General features: G+C 42.6%; 1 protein-coding gene across 5 annotated transcripts in view; it reads right to left on the bottom strand.

Moving 5' to 3' along the window:
- Positions 1–16,093, bottom strand: part of PMS1 (PMS1 homolog 1, mismatch repair system component) — a 581,602-nt gene that overhangs the window by 62,373 nt on the left and 503,136 nt on the right. The gene's annotated exons all lie outside the window — the stretch shown is intronic.

Below are 16,093 nucleotides of genomic sequence, written 5' to 3'. Positions count from 1 at the left end.
TTCAGAGAAAAACCTAAAAGAAATGCTCCCGCCATATATGTGAAAGAACCTTAGATGAGTCCTGTCTCCTCCATGCTTCAGAGAAGAGTCCAGCATTCTAACTCTGAGTGCAGCCACACCCACTGTGAAGGAGCCCAGCACCATTCTTCATCCTCCGAATCTCCTCCTTGCTCCCAGGTGTCACAAAGCTACAACGCCGTAATCTCACGATACGCGAGCTAGCGCATGCGCAGTTCATTCCCTGAGGCTGATGCCAGCACAGGCAAGGAACACTATGCAGACACTGCGCATGCGCTAGCTCGCGCATCGCGAGATTACGGCGCTCTAGCTTTGTGACGTCAGGGAGCAAGGAGGAGATTCTGAGGATGCGGGGCGGTGCTGGGCTCCTTCACAGTGGGCGTGGCTGGGCTCCTGAAACGTTAGTAACAGCTCCTTGGGCTTCTTGCATCATTTACATATACAGTCAGGTCCATAAATATTGGGACATCGACACAATTCTAAAATATTTGGCTCTATACAACACCACAATGGATTTGAAATGAAACAAACTACAGGGTGGCCATTTATATGGATACACCTTAATAAAATGGGAATGGTTGGTGATATTAACTTCCTGTTTGTGGCACATTAGTATATGTGAGGGGGGAAACTTTTCAAGATGGGTGGTGACCATGGCGGCCATTTTGAAGTTGGCCATTTTGAATCCAACTTTAGTTTTTTCAATAGGAAGAGGGTCATGTGACACATCAAACTTATTGGAAATTTCACAAGAAAAACAATTGTGTGCTTGGTTTTAACGTAACTTTATTCTTTCATGAGTTATTTACAAGTTTCTGACCACTTATAAAATGTGTTCAATGTGCTGCCCATTGTGTTGGATTGTCAATGCAACCCTCTTCTGCCACTCTTCACACACTGATAGCAACACCACAAGAGAAATGCTAGCACACGCTTCCAGTATCCGTAGTTTCAGGTGCTGCACATCTCGTATCTTCACAGCATAGACAATTGCCTTCAGATGACCCCAAAGATAAAAGTCTAAGGGGGTCAGATCGGGAGACCTTGGGGGGCCATTCAACTGACCCACGACGACCAATCCACTTTCCAGAAAACTGTTCATTTAGGAATGCTCGGACCTGACACCCATAATGTGGTGGTGGGTGCACCATCTTGCTGGAAAAACTCAGGGAACGTGCCAGCTTCAGTGCATAAAGAGGGAAACACATCATCATGTAGCAATTTCGCAAATCCAGTGACCCCCTTAGACTTTTATCTTTGGGGTCACCTGAAGGCAATTGTCTATGCTGTGAAGATACGAGATGTGCAGCACCTGAAACTACGGATACTGGAAGCCTGTGCTAGCATTTCTCCTGCGGTGTTGCTATCAGTGTGTGAAGAGTGGGAGAAGAGGGTTGCATTGACAATCCAACACAATGGGCAGCACATTGAACACATTTTATAAGTGGTCAGAAACTTGTAAATAACTCATGAAAAAATAAAGTTACGTTAAAACCAAGCACACCATTGTTTTTGTTGTGAAATTCCCAATAAATTTGATGTGTCACATGACCCTCTTACTATTGAAAAAACAAAAGTTGGATTCAAAATGGCCGACTTCAAAATGGCCGCCATGGTCACCACCCATCTTGAAAAGTTTCCCCCCTCACATATACTAATGTGCCACAAACAGGAAGTTAATATCACCAACCATTCCCATTTTATTAAGGTGTATCCATATAAATGGCCTACCCTGTAGATGTGCTTTAACTGCAGACTGTCAGATTTTATTTGAGGGTATTTACATCCAAATCAGGTGAACGGTGTAGGAATTACAACAGTTTGCATATGTGCCTCCCACTTGTTAAGGGACCAAAAGTAATGGGACATAATAATAATCATAAGTCAAACTTTTACTTTTTAATACTTGGTTGAAAATCCTTTGCAGTCAATTACAGCCTGAAGTTTGGAATGCATGAACATCACCAGATGCTGGGTTTCATCCCTGGTGATGCTCTGCCAGGCCTCTACTGCAACTGTCAGTTTTGTCTTCCGCAAGTGAAATGCATGCTCAATCGGATTCAGGTCAGGTGATTGAATTGGCCATTGCATAACATTCCACTTCTTTCCCTTAAAAAACTCTTTAGTTGCTTTTGCAGTATGCTTTGGGTCATTGTCCATCTGCACTGTTAAGCGCCGTCCAATGAGTTCTGAAGTATTTGGCTGAATATGAGCAGATAATATTGCCCGAAACACTTCAGAATTCACCCTGCTGCTTTTTTCAGCAGTCACATCATCAATAAATACAAGAGAACCAGCTTCATTGGCAGCCATACATGCCCATGCCATGACACTACCACCACCACCATGTTTCACTGATGAGGTGGTTTGCTTAGGATCATGAGCAGTTCCTTTCCTTCTCCATACTCTTCTCCTCCCATTACTCTGGTACAAGTTGATCTTGGTCTCAACTCTAATCTGGCCTTCCTGTTTTTAAGGCTCACCAATGGTTTACATCATGTGGTGAACCCTCTGTATTCACTCTGGTGAAGTCTTCTCTTGATTGTTGACTTTGACACACATACACCTACCTCCTGGAGAGTGTTCTTGATCTGGCCAACTGTTGTGAAGGGTGTTTTCTTCACCAGGGGAATAATTCTTCGGTCATCCACCACAGTTGTTTTCCGTGGTCTTCCGGGTCTTTTGGTGTTGCTGAGCTCACCGATGCATTCCTTCTTTTTAAGAATGTTCCAAACAGTTGTTTTGGCCATGCCTAATGTTTTTGCTATCTCTCTGATGGGTTTTTGTTTTGTTTTTACAGCCTAATGATGGCTTGCTTCACTGATAGTGAAAGCTCTTTGGATCTCATCTTGAGAGTTGACAGCAACAGATTCCAAATGCAAATAGCACACTTGAAATGAACTCTGGACCTTTTATCTGCTCATTGTAATTGGGATAATGAGGGAATAACACACACCTGGCAATGGAACAGCTGAAAAGCCAATTGTCCCATTACTTTTGGTCCCTTGACAAGTGGAAGGTACATATGCAAACTGTTTTAATTACTACACCATTCACCTGATTTGGATGTAAATACCCTCAAATTAAAGCTGACAGTCTGCAGTTAAAGCACATCTTGTTTGTTTCATTTCAAATCCATTGTGGTAGTGTATAAAGCCACAAATGTTATAATTGTGTCGATGTCCCAATATTTATGGACCTGACTGTATATAAAATCATTTTTTTGACACAATAAAAGCACAGAGAGCTATGGGGAATGGATATTGCGGATGTGCTAGCGGCCATCTAGCAGCCCATGTCCTCAGCTCTATACCCTAAATTCAGGTGACAGGTTCCCTTTAAGGCTCAATTTTTGGAGAAACCAACTTGATTATCTACTGTAAATTAACAATGTGATCACAAAAATATGTCTTGGAATCCATACATGGTCTACATAGCAAGGGTGTCCCTGATTCTTATAATATGGTCCCTTATGAATTCTATCAGTAAAGGTCCTATTAATGTACATATTGTGACCACAATATGGCAGTAGGCAATGTGGCCGAGAACTGCATGTATTACCATAGTTTTGCATGCATTTTTTGATTACATGACTTGTGGAGATAAAACACATGATTTCACCTGCACAAACCACATACGCTTTTGCTGCACAGTTCTCTGCTGTGTCACACTACTGCACTGCACCCTTAAGCTTTTTTGGTCAGTAGTATTAAGAAACCACTGGCTTTTTGGCAATATCTTTCACATTCTTTACATACATTCAACTACATTCTATACATTTGTTTACTGGTAAATCTTATTTGAATCACATGTTAACCTTTGAACACAATTTTACAGCATATATATAGATATTATATTTATAAAAAGTTATAAAATTTCTGAACACAAGAAGGTTTGTACCCAAACATAGAAGAGGATTCTTTATAGTAAGAGCAGTGAGATTATGGATCTCTCTGCCTGAGAATGTGGTGATGGTGAATTCACTAAAAGAGTTCAAGAGGGGCCTGGATGTATTTCTGGAGTGTAATAATATTACAGGTTATAGTTACTAGAGATGGGTTGTTGATCCAGAGTTTATTCTGATTGCCTGATTGGAGTCTGGAAGGATTTTTTCCCCCCTAAAGTGAGGAAAATTGTCTTCTATCTCACAGGGATTTTTGTGCCTTCCTCTGGATAAACTTGCAGGATATCAGGCTGAACTAGATGGACAGATGACTTTTTTTTAGATGTCTTATAAACTATGTATGTTACATTACATATCTTTGGGTTGCAGCCCGTATTCTAATCCCATGTCACCATTTTTGGCATATTTACATTTTGTGGGATATGGAATTATTTTGTTTTTGATTCTCCAAACCATAACCTATCATAAGAAGGGCACACTGTCTCTGTGCATGCACAGTCACCCATCTTTTTGTTGTGGCTGCAGAAAGGGATTGCCCTTCTAGAGATAAGTGCAGATCCTAGAGGAAAGATCCACACATATTAGACACATATAGCACATTCTATAATTTATGCCATAAATGTCCCAATGGGAATAATCATATAACAAATACTTTTAGCTAAAAATGCACAGATGTCAATAAAAAAACATCTAGTGCAAGTGCTGCTCCCTCTTCAAGATTGCACTGCACATCAACTCACTTGTGGTGGCAATACAGTCTGGTTCGTCCCATTCAGGTCATGAGATGATCCTTTGGACACTGCATAGGATGAGCTTTCGGACATCAGATAAGGGCAGCTTCATTACTTTTTCAGTAAACTGTGTCCCGTAGAGGGCGCTGAAGAAGCTTCTCTCCTTATCACAAAGTAATTCATAGCTTCCAGAAGCTATTTATGACTGTTTTATTTAAGGAATTTCTTTATACGTAATTACTTTCTGTTTATTTTTCTTTAAACAGGTTTTTTTTAACCCGGGGACATTTTCTGCAGACACCCCCCACCCCAGGGTAACCAGGCCCATGGTGGGAATTATATATATCTGATCTCCACTGCTGGGTCTTGACTTCCACCACTCTCCCTCGAGCACCACAGTTATCAGGTCTCCGCACGCCAGCATCCGATTTGATGGTCACCTGTCCACTGCAGCCAATTTCTAGATGGAGCGGTGATGTGTCACCCATGCATCATGTGGCCTGGGAGGCCGACGTCAAATCGGATGATGATGCAGGGAGACCTGAGGCACCGGAAGAGAAGCAATGGACCTGGAACCCAGCGGTAGGAATATAATTCCCACAACAGGCAGAACCCCATAGGAACATCACTGTGGCAGTCCTTGAAATCTTCCAAAGACCCAATGCTGTCATAGCAACCTTTATATTGGCACAGGGGATCCATTTGGGCCCCAGAAGTGCAGAGCTCCAGGGAAAAGATGCCTCAGATGCAGTGGTCGCAATAGACAGCATTATGTGAGGGTTTATATGTCCGTGATCAGCATTATTGCAGATTGCAGACAATGCCTCTGAGTGTTTGGAAATGCTATGGGGTGGCTATGGCGCACTCTCAGCTTCTAAGCGGGTGCCATGTTTAAAATCTTGACTTACTCTGTACATGTATAGCAGAGGTCTGGAATGAGTTAAGATAAAAGTCATTCTCCCATATAACTAGGGCCTTCAGCATTATAATAGTGATTGAGAACACCCCTGTATATTTAAAAACTTTTATTCCCTTTTTATCCAAATTGTCTCTGGCAGGTCTTGGGCTCAGGTCCTTCGGCATCAGAGGCAGAAACCTTACTAGCTGAGCCAAAGATGTGACAATTTTGAGTAAGTGGAATATCTCTAACTAAAAACCTTTACTAGTATTCATGAACAATGTGTCTGTATCCACAGATAAAGTGCCTTAAAAAATTATTCATAACCCTTGAACGTTTCCACATTTTTTCATGTTACACCCACAAACTAAAATGTATTTTATTGGGATTTTATGTACTGTACTCTGATACTCCTAAGTAAAATCCAATGTGATCAATTGGTAAATTAGTAAATAGAGTCCACTTGTGTGTAATTTATTCTCAGTATAACTAAATCTGTTCTGTAAAGACCTCAGAGGTTTGTTAGAAAACATTAGTAATCAAACAGCATAATGAGAACACACCAGAGAGGTCAGGGATAAAGTTGTGGAGAAGTGTAAAACAGGGTGAGGTTCTAAAAAAAAATATATATCTCAAGCTCTAAACATCTCATGAAGCACTTCAATCAATCATTTAAAAATGTAAAGAGTATGACACAACTGCAAAACTAACTAAGACATTGCCGTCCACCTAAACTGATAGTCCAGCAAAGTAGAGCACTAATTAGAGAAGCAGCCCATGGTCACTCTGGATTAGCTGCAGAGATCCACACCTCAGGTGGGAGAATCTTTCCACAGGATAACTATTAGTCATGTACTCCACAAAATATGGTCTTTATGGAAGAATGGTAAGAAGAAAGTCATTTTTGAATGCAAGCCATAAGAAGTCCCATTTGCCGTCTGTCACAAGCCATGTGGGGGACACAGCAAACATGTGAAAGAAGGTGCTCTGGTCAGATGAGACCAAAGTTGAACTTTTTGGCCTAAATGAAAAATGCTGAAAACTTATACTGCACATCACCATGAACATACCATCCTCACCGTAAAACATGGTGTTGGCAGCATCATGCTGTGGGAATGTTTTTCTTCAGCAGGGACAGGGAAGCTGGTCAGAGAAGATGGGAAGGTGGATGGAGTGAAATACAGGGTAATCCTGGAGGAAAACCTAGTTGAGGCTGCAAAAGACTTGAGCCTGGGGCAGAGGTTCACCTTACTGCAGGACAATGACCCTAAATATACAGCCAGAGCTACAATGGAATTGCTTAGATCAAAGCATATTCATGTATTAGAATGACCCAGAATGACTTTAACAGTGACTTCCACAGTGCCCGCCCCTTTAACAGTGACTTTCACAGTGCCCACCCCTTTAACATTGACCACCCCTTTAACAGTGACCTTCATAGATCCCACCCCTTTAAAAGAGACCTCCACAGTGCCCACCCCTTTAACAGTGACCTCCACAGTGCCCACCCCTTTAACAGTGACCTCCACAGTGCCCGCCCCTTTAACAGTGACCTCCACAGTGCCCGCCCCTTTAACATTGACCTTCATAGTGGCTGCCCCTTTAACAGTGAACTTCAGTGTCCGCCACTTTAACAGTGACTTCCACAGTGCCCGCCCCTTTAACAGTGACTTTCACAGTGCCCACCCCTTTAACAGTGACTTTCACAGTGCCCACCCCTTTAACAGTGACTTTCACAGTGCCCACCCCTTTAACATTGACCACCCCTTTAACAGTGACCTTCATAGTGGCCACCCCTTTAAAAGTGACCTTCATAGTGGCTGCCCCTTTAACAGTGACTTTCACAGTGACCACCCCTTTAATAACAGTGACCTCCACTGTGCCCGCTTCTTTAAGCAGTAAAGAAAAATGGCTGGGTTGTTATGGAAACCTGGAGTAAAACTGTGTTTATGGCAGTTGGGATTTGAAGAGAAAGACTTGCAGGCTTGTATTGACTAATGTGGGTCATTTTTTGGGAATATCTCAGGAACGGTACGTCCTAGAGAGCTGAGACCCGGTCTAAAACCTTCCCGGACTACTGATGTACCTATGTGCCAAATTTGGGTAAGATTGCTCCAGTCGTTTGGTTGCGCATAAAGAACATCCAGACAGACAAACGTCTAGACAGACAGAATTTCATTTTTATATATACAGTTGCAAGAAAAAGTATGTGAACCCTTTATAATTATATGGATTTCTGCACAAATTGGTCATAAAATGTGATCTGATCTTCATCTAAGTCACAACAATAGACAATCACAGTCTGCTTAAACTAATAACACACTAAGAATTAAATGTTACCATGTTTTTATTGAACACACCATGTAAACATTCACAGTGCAGGTGGAAAAAGTATGTGAACACCTAGACTAATGACATCTCCAAGAGCTAATTGGAGTGAGGTGTCAGCCAACTGGACTCCAATCAATGGAGGTGTTGGTTGCAGCTGCCCTGCCCTATAAAAAACACACACCAGTTCTGGGTTTGCTTTTCACAAGAAGCATTGCCTGATGTGAATGATGCCTCGCACAAAAGAACTCTCAGAAGACCTACGATTAAGAATTGTTGACTTGCATAAAGCTGGAAAGGGTTATAAAAGTATCTCCAAAAGCCTTGCTGTTCATCAGTCCACGGTAAGACAAATGGTCTATAAATGGAGAAAGTTCAGCACTGATGCTACTCTCCCTAGGAGTGGCTGTCCTGTAAAGATGACTGCAAAAACACAGCGCAGACTGCTCAATGAGGTGAAGAAGAATCCTAGAGTGTCAGCTAAAGACTTACAAAAGTCTCTGGCATATGCTAACATCCCTGTTAGCGAATCTACGATACGTAAAACACTAAACAAGAATGGATTTCATGGGAGGATACCACAGATAAAGCCACAGCTGTCCAAAAAAAAACATTTCTGCATGTTTACAGTTTGCACAAGAGCACCTGGATGTTCCACAGCAGTACTGGCAAAATATTCTGTGGACAGATGAAACCAAAGTTGAGTTGTTTGGAAACACACAACACTATGTGTGGAGAAAAAGAGGCACAGCACACCAACATCAAAACCTCATCCCAACTGTGAAGTATGGTGGTGGGGGCATCATGGTTTGGGTCTGCTTTGCAGTGTCAGGGCCTGGACGGATTGCTATCATCGAAGGAAAAATGAATTCCCAAGTTTATCAAGACATTTTGCAGGAGAACTTAAGGCCATCTGTCCACCAGCTGAAGCTCAACAGAAGATGGGTGTTGCAACAGGACAACGACCAAAAGCATAGAAGTAAATCAACAACAGAATGGCTTAAACAGAAGAAAATACACCTTCTGAAGTGGCGCAGTCAGAGTCCTGACCTCAACCCGATTGAGATGCTGTGGCATGACCTCAAGAAAGCGATTCACACCAGACATCCCAAGAATATTGCTGAACTGAAACAGTTCTGTAAAGAGGAATGGTCAAGAATTACTCCTGACCGTTGTGCACGTCTGATCTGCAACTACAGGAAACGTTTGGTTGAAGTTATTGATGCCAAAGGAGGTTCAACCAGTTATTAAATCCAAGGGTTCACATACTTTTTCCACCTGCACTGTGAATGTTTACATGGTGTGTTCAATAAAAACATTGTAACATTTAATTCTTTGTGTGTTATTAGTTTAAGCAGACTGTGATTGTCTATTGTTGTGACTTAGATGAAGATCAGATCACATTTTATGACCAATTTGTGCAGAAATCCATATCATTCCAAAGGGTTCACATACTTTTTCTTGCAACTGTGTAAGAGACAAGCAGAAGGACACGGCTTCGCACGGGTATATTTCATCTATTTCATGTTTCCGTGTGTCGTAAAAAGATATCTACAGTTTCCCCCATAACAGTGACCTCTACAGTACCCGCCCCTTTAACATTGACCTCCACAGTGCCCGCCCCTTTAACAATGACCTTCACAGTGCCTGCCCCTTTAGCATTGACCACCCCTTTAACAGTGACCTTCATACTGTCCGCCCCTTTAACAGTGACCTTCACAGTGCCCGCCCTTTTAACAGTGACTTTCATAGTGACCGCCCCTTTAAGGCAACTTTCACACTTGCGGCAGGGCGGATCCGACAAGCTGTTCACCCTGTCGGATCCGTCCTACCGCTATTTTGCCGTGCCGCCGCACCGTCCCCATTGACTATAATGGGGACAGGGGCGGAGCTCCGGCGCAGCACGACAGTGCACGGCGAAGGGCCGCCGGACAAGTCCTGCATGTCCGACTTTTTAGCCCTGCAGCCTCTCACTGCGAACTGACGTACTGCGCCGGAGATCTGCCCCGTCCCCATTATAGTCAATGGGGACGGACCGGCGGTCTGGCGAAATGACGGATCCGACAGGGTGAAGAGCCTGTCGGATCCGTCCTGCCGCAAGTGTGAAAGTACCCTAACAGTGACCGCCCCTTTAACAGTGACCTTCACAGTGACCGCCCCTTTAACAGTTGCCGCCCCATTAAATGTGACTTTCACAGTGACCGTTCCTTTAACATTGACTTTCACAGTGACCGCCCCTTTAACAGTGACTTTTACAGTGACCGACCCTTTAACAGTGACTTTCACAGTGACCTCCCCTTTAACAGTTATTTTAACAGTGACCGCCCCTTTAACAGTGACTTTCACAGAGCCCGCATCTCTAACAGGGACCTTCATAGCGCCCTCCCCTTTAATAACGGTTACCTCCACAGTGCCTGCCCATTTAATAACAGTGACCTCCACAGTGCCTGCTCATTTAATAACAGTGACCTCCACCAGGGGCGTAGCTGAAGGCTCATGGGCCCCGGTGCAAGAGTTCAGCTTGGGCCCCCCTTTCCTTAGCGCTTGTGGTCAGGGGCAGGGAAACACATTGCCTTCCTGCTGCCTGAGGCAAAATTTGAAATGGCACCTTCCCCCCAATGCTAAGTTCTTGACCTAACCCCTTTCCTGGAAACCTGGAGTAAAACTGTGTTTAAAGCAGTTGGGATTTGAAGAGAAAGACTTGCAGGCTTGTATTGGGGGGGGGGGGGCTAATTTTTTGGGAATATCTCGGGAACGGTACGTCCTAGAGAGCTGGTCTAAAACCTTCCCGGACACCTGATGTACCTGTGTGCCAAATTTGGCGAAGATCGGTCCAGTCGTTTGGTCGCGCATAAAGAACGTCTAGACAGACAAACTCATTTATATATATATATATATATATATATATACACACACACACATACACTGTGAATATATGTATATACAGTGCTGTTTAAAAGTATTTGCCCCTTACAAATTCGTCTCACTGAAATGTTTCAGATTATCAAACTTGATAACAAATTTGAATACCAAAGATAACCTGAGTAAATACAAAAATGAAGTTTTTAAATTACGGTTTCATTTATTACGGGAAAAAGCTATCCAAACCAACCTGTGTGAAAAAGTAATTGCCCCCTAAACCTAATAACTAGTTGTGGCACCCTTGGCGGCAACAACTGCAATCAAGCGCTTGCAATAACTGGCAATAAGTCTTTTAGATCTCTGTGGAGGAATTTTGGCCCACTCTTTGCAGAATAGTTTAAATTCAGCGACACTGCAGATTTTCTGAGCATAAACAGCCTGTTAAAGGTCAAGCACAGCATCTCAATCGGATTTAAATCTGGACTGATGGCCAGGGTTTTCTGGTAGAGAGCAGAATTCATGGTTCCATCAATTACAGCAAATCCTCCAGGTCCTAAAGCAGCAAAGCAGCCACAGCCCACCACACTATCACCATGTTTAACTCTCTGTATGATGCTCTTTTTCCAAAATGTTTTGTTAGTTTTATGCTAGATGTAAGGGGACGCCCACCTTCCAAAAATTTTCACTTTTGTCTCCTTTTGTCTCCCTGTTTTGTCCACAGGGCTTGGGGTTTATCAAGATCTTTTTTGGCAAATTTCAGACGGGCCTTTTTCGTGTGCAGTGGTTTTCGCCTTAGAACTCTCCCATTGATACAATTTGTGCCAAGTCTCTTATTGTTGAACCATGAACACTGACCTTAAAGGGTTTCTACCACCAGAATTACTGTTATGTAGCTGACTGACATTAGCGATGTGCTAATATCAGCACTACATAACAGTGTGTTTTTTACATTTCTCCCTGCAGCCATTTTGCTAAAATACACAGCTGCCGGCTTCCTCACCGTGACATAGTCGGCGCAGTGAGGAATCCAGCACCAGGAGCACGGCCTTCACTCACTGCGCTTAATACAGAAGTGAACGGCGCAGGATTTCATCAACGGTGCATGGAACTTGGACGTCAATCAAGAGGAGCGGGGCGGGCAGAACGGAGGACCTGGGCGGGATAAAGAGTGAGTAGAGCCTCTAGGTGCTGAATCTACACCCACATAGCACCTAGAGGCTCATTAGCATATTATAAAAGTGTGTATTTTAGCAAAACAGCTGCAGGGAGAAATGTAAAAAACATACTGTTATGTAGTGCTGATATTAGCGCATCGCTAATGTCAGTCAGCTACATAACAGTAATTCTGATGGTAGAAACCCTTTAACTGTAGCAAGTGAGGCATGCAGTGCTTCAGATGTTTTTCTGGGTTCTTTTGTGTCCTCCCGCATGAGTCTTTGATGCGCTCTTGAAGAAATTTTGGTAGACCGGCCACTCCTGGGAAGGTTCACCACTGTTCCAAGTTTTCTCCATTTGTAGATAATAGCTCTCACTGTGGTTCAATAGAGTCTCAAAGCCTTACAAATGGCTTTGTAACCTTTTCCAGACTGATAGATGTCAATCACTTTCTTTCTCATCGGTTCTTGTATTTCTTCAGATCGGGGGATGATGTGTTGCTTTTTGAGATCTTTTAGTCAGATTTTTTTTAATTCTAACGGTCTGGCAGTAATAAGGCCTGGGTGTGGCTAATAGAAATTGAACTCAGCTTTCCAAAAACTGTGGTTAATCCTAGTTAATTAATGGGGGGAGGGGTTATTGTTTTCACATAGGGTCAGGTTGTTTGGGATAGATTTTTTCCTTAATAAATAAAATCATCATTTAAAAACAGCTTTTTGTAGTTACTCAGGTTATCTTTGTCTGATATTCAAGTTTGTTTGATAATCTGAAACATTCACAGCACTGTATATGCACAGAGTGTATATATATATATATATATATATATATATATATATACATATACACACACACACACACAATACTCACAAAAAGTTAGGGATATTTGACTTGTAGGTGAAATTTAAGGATGAAATTAAAATGCACTAACCATTACAGGTGAACTTAATGTCACTTGCTCTAAACTTTTTAATGCACATGTCCAACTGTTAAATGTTTCAGTACTTTTTGCATAACTTGCTGTTTTTTTTTAACAAGGAGCTTAATGGCAAAATTCACAAGTGTTTGATCCATGAATCGCCCAATAAATTTGATTAAAATTAGTATTTAAACAGTCCTCCTCATCATGCTGTTCACATTTTGACATCATGAGACCAAGATGACACCTAACAAATGATCAACAGTACTTCCCCATTGCGAGGCTTTAAACAGAATGTTCTCAGATGGAAGTGGCCACTGAGCTTAGAGTGTCACACGGTAACATCAGCAGGTTGCAACAGAGATACAGAGAGACTGGAAGAGTCACAGAAAGGCGTAGACGTGGACGTCCTTTGGCCTTATCCCACACTGATGACCGCTTTATTGTGAACAATGCCCTGCGGAACTGGATGATGAATGCCACACAACTCCAGGCACATTTAAATGAGGTGAGAGGCACCCAAGTGTCACGTCAGTTTACATCTGCGTGGTCTGCACCAGGCACAAGTTTCTTCGTCTTGCAAGGGCCGGGGGCATCTACGCTGCAAAAGGGGACAGCGGGTCTCAGTGCTGTTCACTGATGAAAGTCGATTCACGATGAGCAGAAATGATGGCCGCTAACGATGGTGGAGACGTCAAGGAGAGCGATATGCATCAGCCACTGGTAAGCCTTAGGTGGTGGTGATGTTACAGTGTGGGCAGGTGTGTCTAGTCAATACAGAAGTGCCCTACACTTTGTGAATGGTACAGTGACAAGCCCATACAACTTGAATAACATTAATTCAGGCATTGTACCTTTGCATGAACAACACAGGCCTAATGGACAACAATGCGCCAGCTCATCAAGGTCACATCATTAGAAAAAAGCATCTGAACACTGGGGTGCCGCAAATGGAGTGGCCTGCACTTTATCCAGACCTGAATCCCATTGAAAACCTATGGGATCAGCTGAGTCACCGTGTAGAGGCTCGTAACTCTGTACCAATGAACCTCAATGACCTGAGGGCCACCCTTCAAGTAGAGTGGGATGCCATGCCTCAGCAGACAATAGGTCGACTTGTGAACAGCATGAGACATCATTGTCAAACTATAATTGATGCTCAGGGACACATGACAAATTTTGAGACATTTACATTTTTGTGGGAGTATACTCACCACTAGATATGAGCGAATTTCTGCTTATGAAAATAGTTTGTTCATAGAAGCAGAATTGCGTTATGGATTCAGTTACCACGGACCATAACGCAATTCTATGATGGAATGCATAATAGAATGCCTTTAGAGGCACTCCGTTATTCATTCTGTCATAATAGAAATCTATGGGCTGCATAATGGATCCGTCCCGTTTCCGTTATGCAGGGGAGTCATCCGTTACGCAGGGATCCATTATGCAGCCCATAGACTTCTATTATGACTGAATAAATAACGGAATGCCTCTAAAGGCATTCCGTCATAGAATTGCGTTATGGTGCATGGTAACGGAATCCATAACGCAATTTTGCTTTTACCAGTAAACTAATCGCAAACAAATTCAAAATATGAAATTCGCTCATCTAAACTAACCACTTTTGTTTGAATAAATAGTTTGAGATGAGGAAATCACTATTGCATGCTTCTACTTAAATGCCCTACTTTCATGATATAATATCACTGTAGCATGAACTTTTTAAGTTTTCTTTAAAGGGGTTGTCTCAGTTCAGCAAATAGCAGTTATTATGTAGAGGAAGTTATTACAGGGTACTTACTAACGTGTTGTGATTGTCCATATTGCTTCCTTTGCTGGCTGGATTCATTTTTCTATCACATTATACACTGCTCGTTTCCATGGTTACGACCACTCTGCAATCCAGCAGTGGTTGCCGTGCTTGCACACTATAGGGGTCCTGGCCACCAGAAAGCACGACCACCGCTGCTGTAACAAAGAGAAAGCTGGTGAACTGTAGGTGCAGAACATCTGTTGGTATTTGAATTGCTACTCTAAAGAACTTCCAGTGACCTGGCAGAATGAGTATGTGAAGGTATGCATCTGACAAATCTATCTGGTTTGCCATAACTGAACAGATGGTTTCCATTTAGAATCTTTTCTTTGCTAGAAACTCAGATAGGTGAGATCTGTTATAAATCTCCATTTGTTCCCTGGTTTTGGGACCACTAAAATTCTGGAGTACACTCTGGTTCTTCTTTGTGAGAGGGAAACTGCTTCCAGTGCTGTTTTTGCTGGAATTTTTGAAGCAACTGAAACATTTATAGACTTTTGCTTTGATTTAACATGAAATGCTCCGAAGGGGTTTTTATGAATTTCAGCACCTAGCCTCTCTAGATGGTTGATAAGACCCAGTCATCTGAACAAGTGTTTGACCATGCTGTAAAAAACTTCTTCATTCTGGCCCCTACTTGTGTCACGGACACTCCTGTGACAGGTGCCAGGAGATCAGAGAGGCTGGCAACACGTGGGTTAATCTGAATGATTCCTTGTGGATCATTTGTGTCTGTGTTGTTTTGGCAATGACCACACCTCTGGCAGGTGTTGTAGGTTTGGTAATTTAACTTCCCCTATTTATTACTGCTTACCCCTTCTGGGGGTGCGGTTTTTAGCTTGTTTCTGGACTCTGGGCTTGCTAGTTGTTGGATCTCAGTTGAGCTCCTGGCGCTGCCGTTTCTCCACATGAAGTTAAGTGTCGTCTTTCCTATTTGTATTTTGTTTGTTGTATTTCCTGGTCTTTTGTATCTAGGCCTGAGGGAGACTCCTGTTCATTCTTCTGGTCAAGGAATAGGTTGTATCAAGTCCTGTCACTATATCAGGGCCCTACAATGTGTTAGGGCTCTAGGTTCCAGTGTATGAACCTTCCTACCATCGAGGTAAGTTCATACTGATAGTTAGTCAGGACTTGGATTAGGGTTGTTCTAGGAGGTGACCTTCTCCTTTACCCTACTTTCCAGGCCTAGTTCCTATACCCTTTCCTCCTGTGCTCTGTGTGGAGTTTCCCACCCACACCACATCCGTAACAACTTGTATTTCGGGGGGCCTGGGCGTCATTGGTCTGAAGACTTCTAATTTTACTTTTTTAAAAGGAATCAGTTTTTTCTTGCTTTGTTCTATAATTTTTTTTCCTGCCCAGAAATTTGTCACATAGAATTTTTGGGTATCATGAGTCCTGACAACAAAAATGGTCTATACTGCTGTTTTCTCCTAGCTTCCAGAAATATCAACCCTTTACCCTA

This window comes from Bufo bufo, chromosome 7 (assembly GCF_905171765.1).
Source record: "Bufo bufo chromosome 7, aBufBuf1.1, whole genome shotgun sequence".
In the NCBI taxonomy this organism is placed as follows: Eukaryota; Metazoa; Chordata; class Amphibia; order Anura; family Bufonidae; genus Bufo; species Bufo bufo.
Note: the sequence above shows the minus strand (reverse complement) of the source record. Positions and strands in the feature narration are given on the sequence as shown.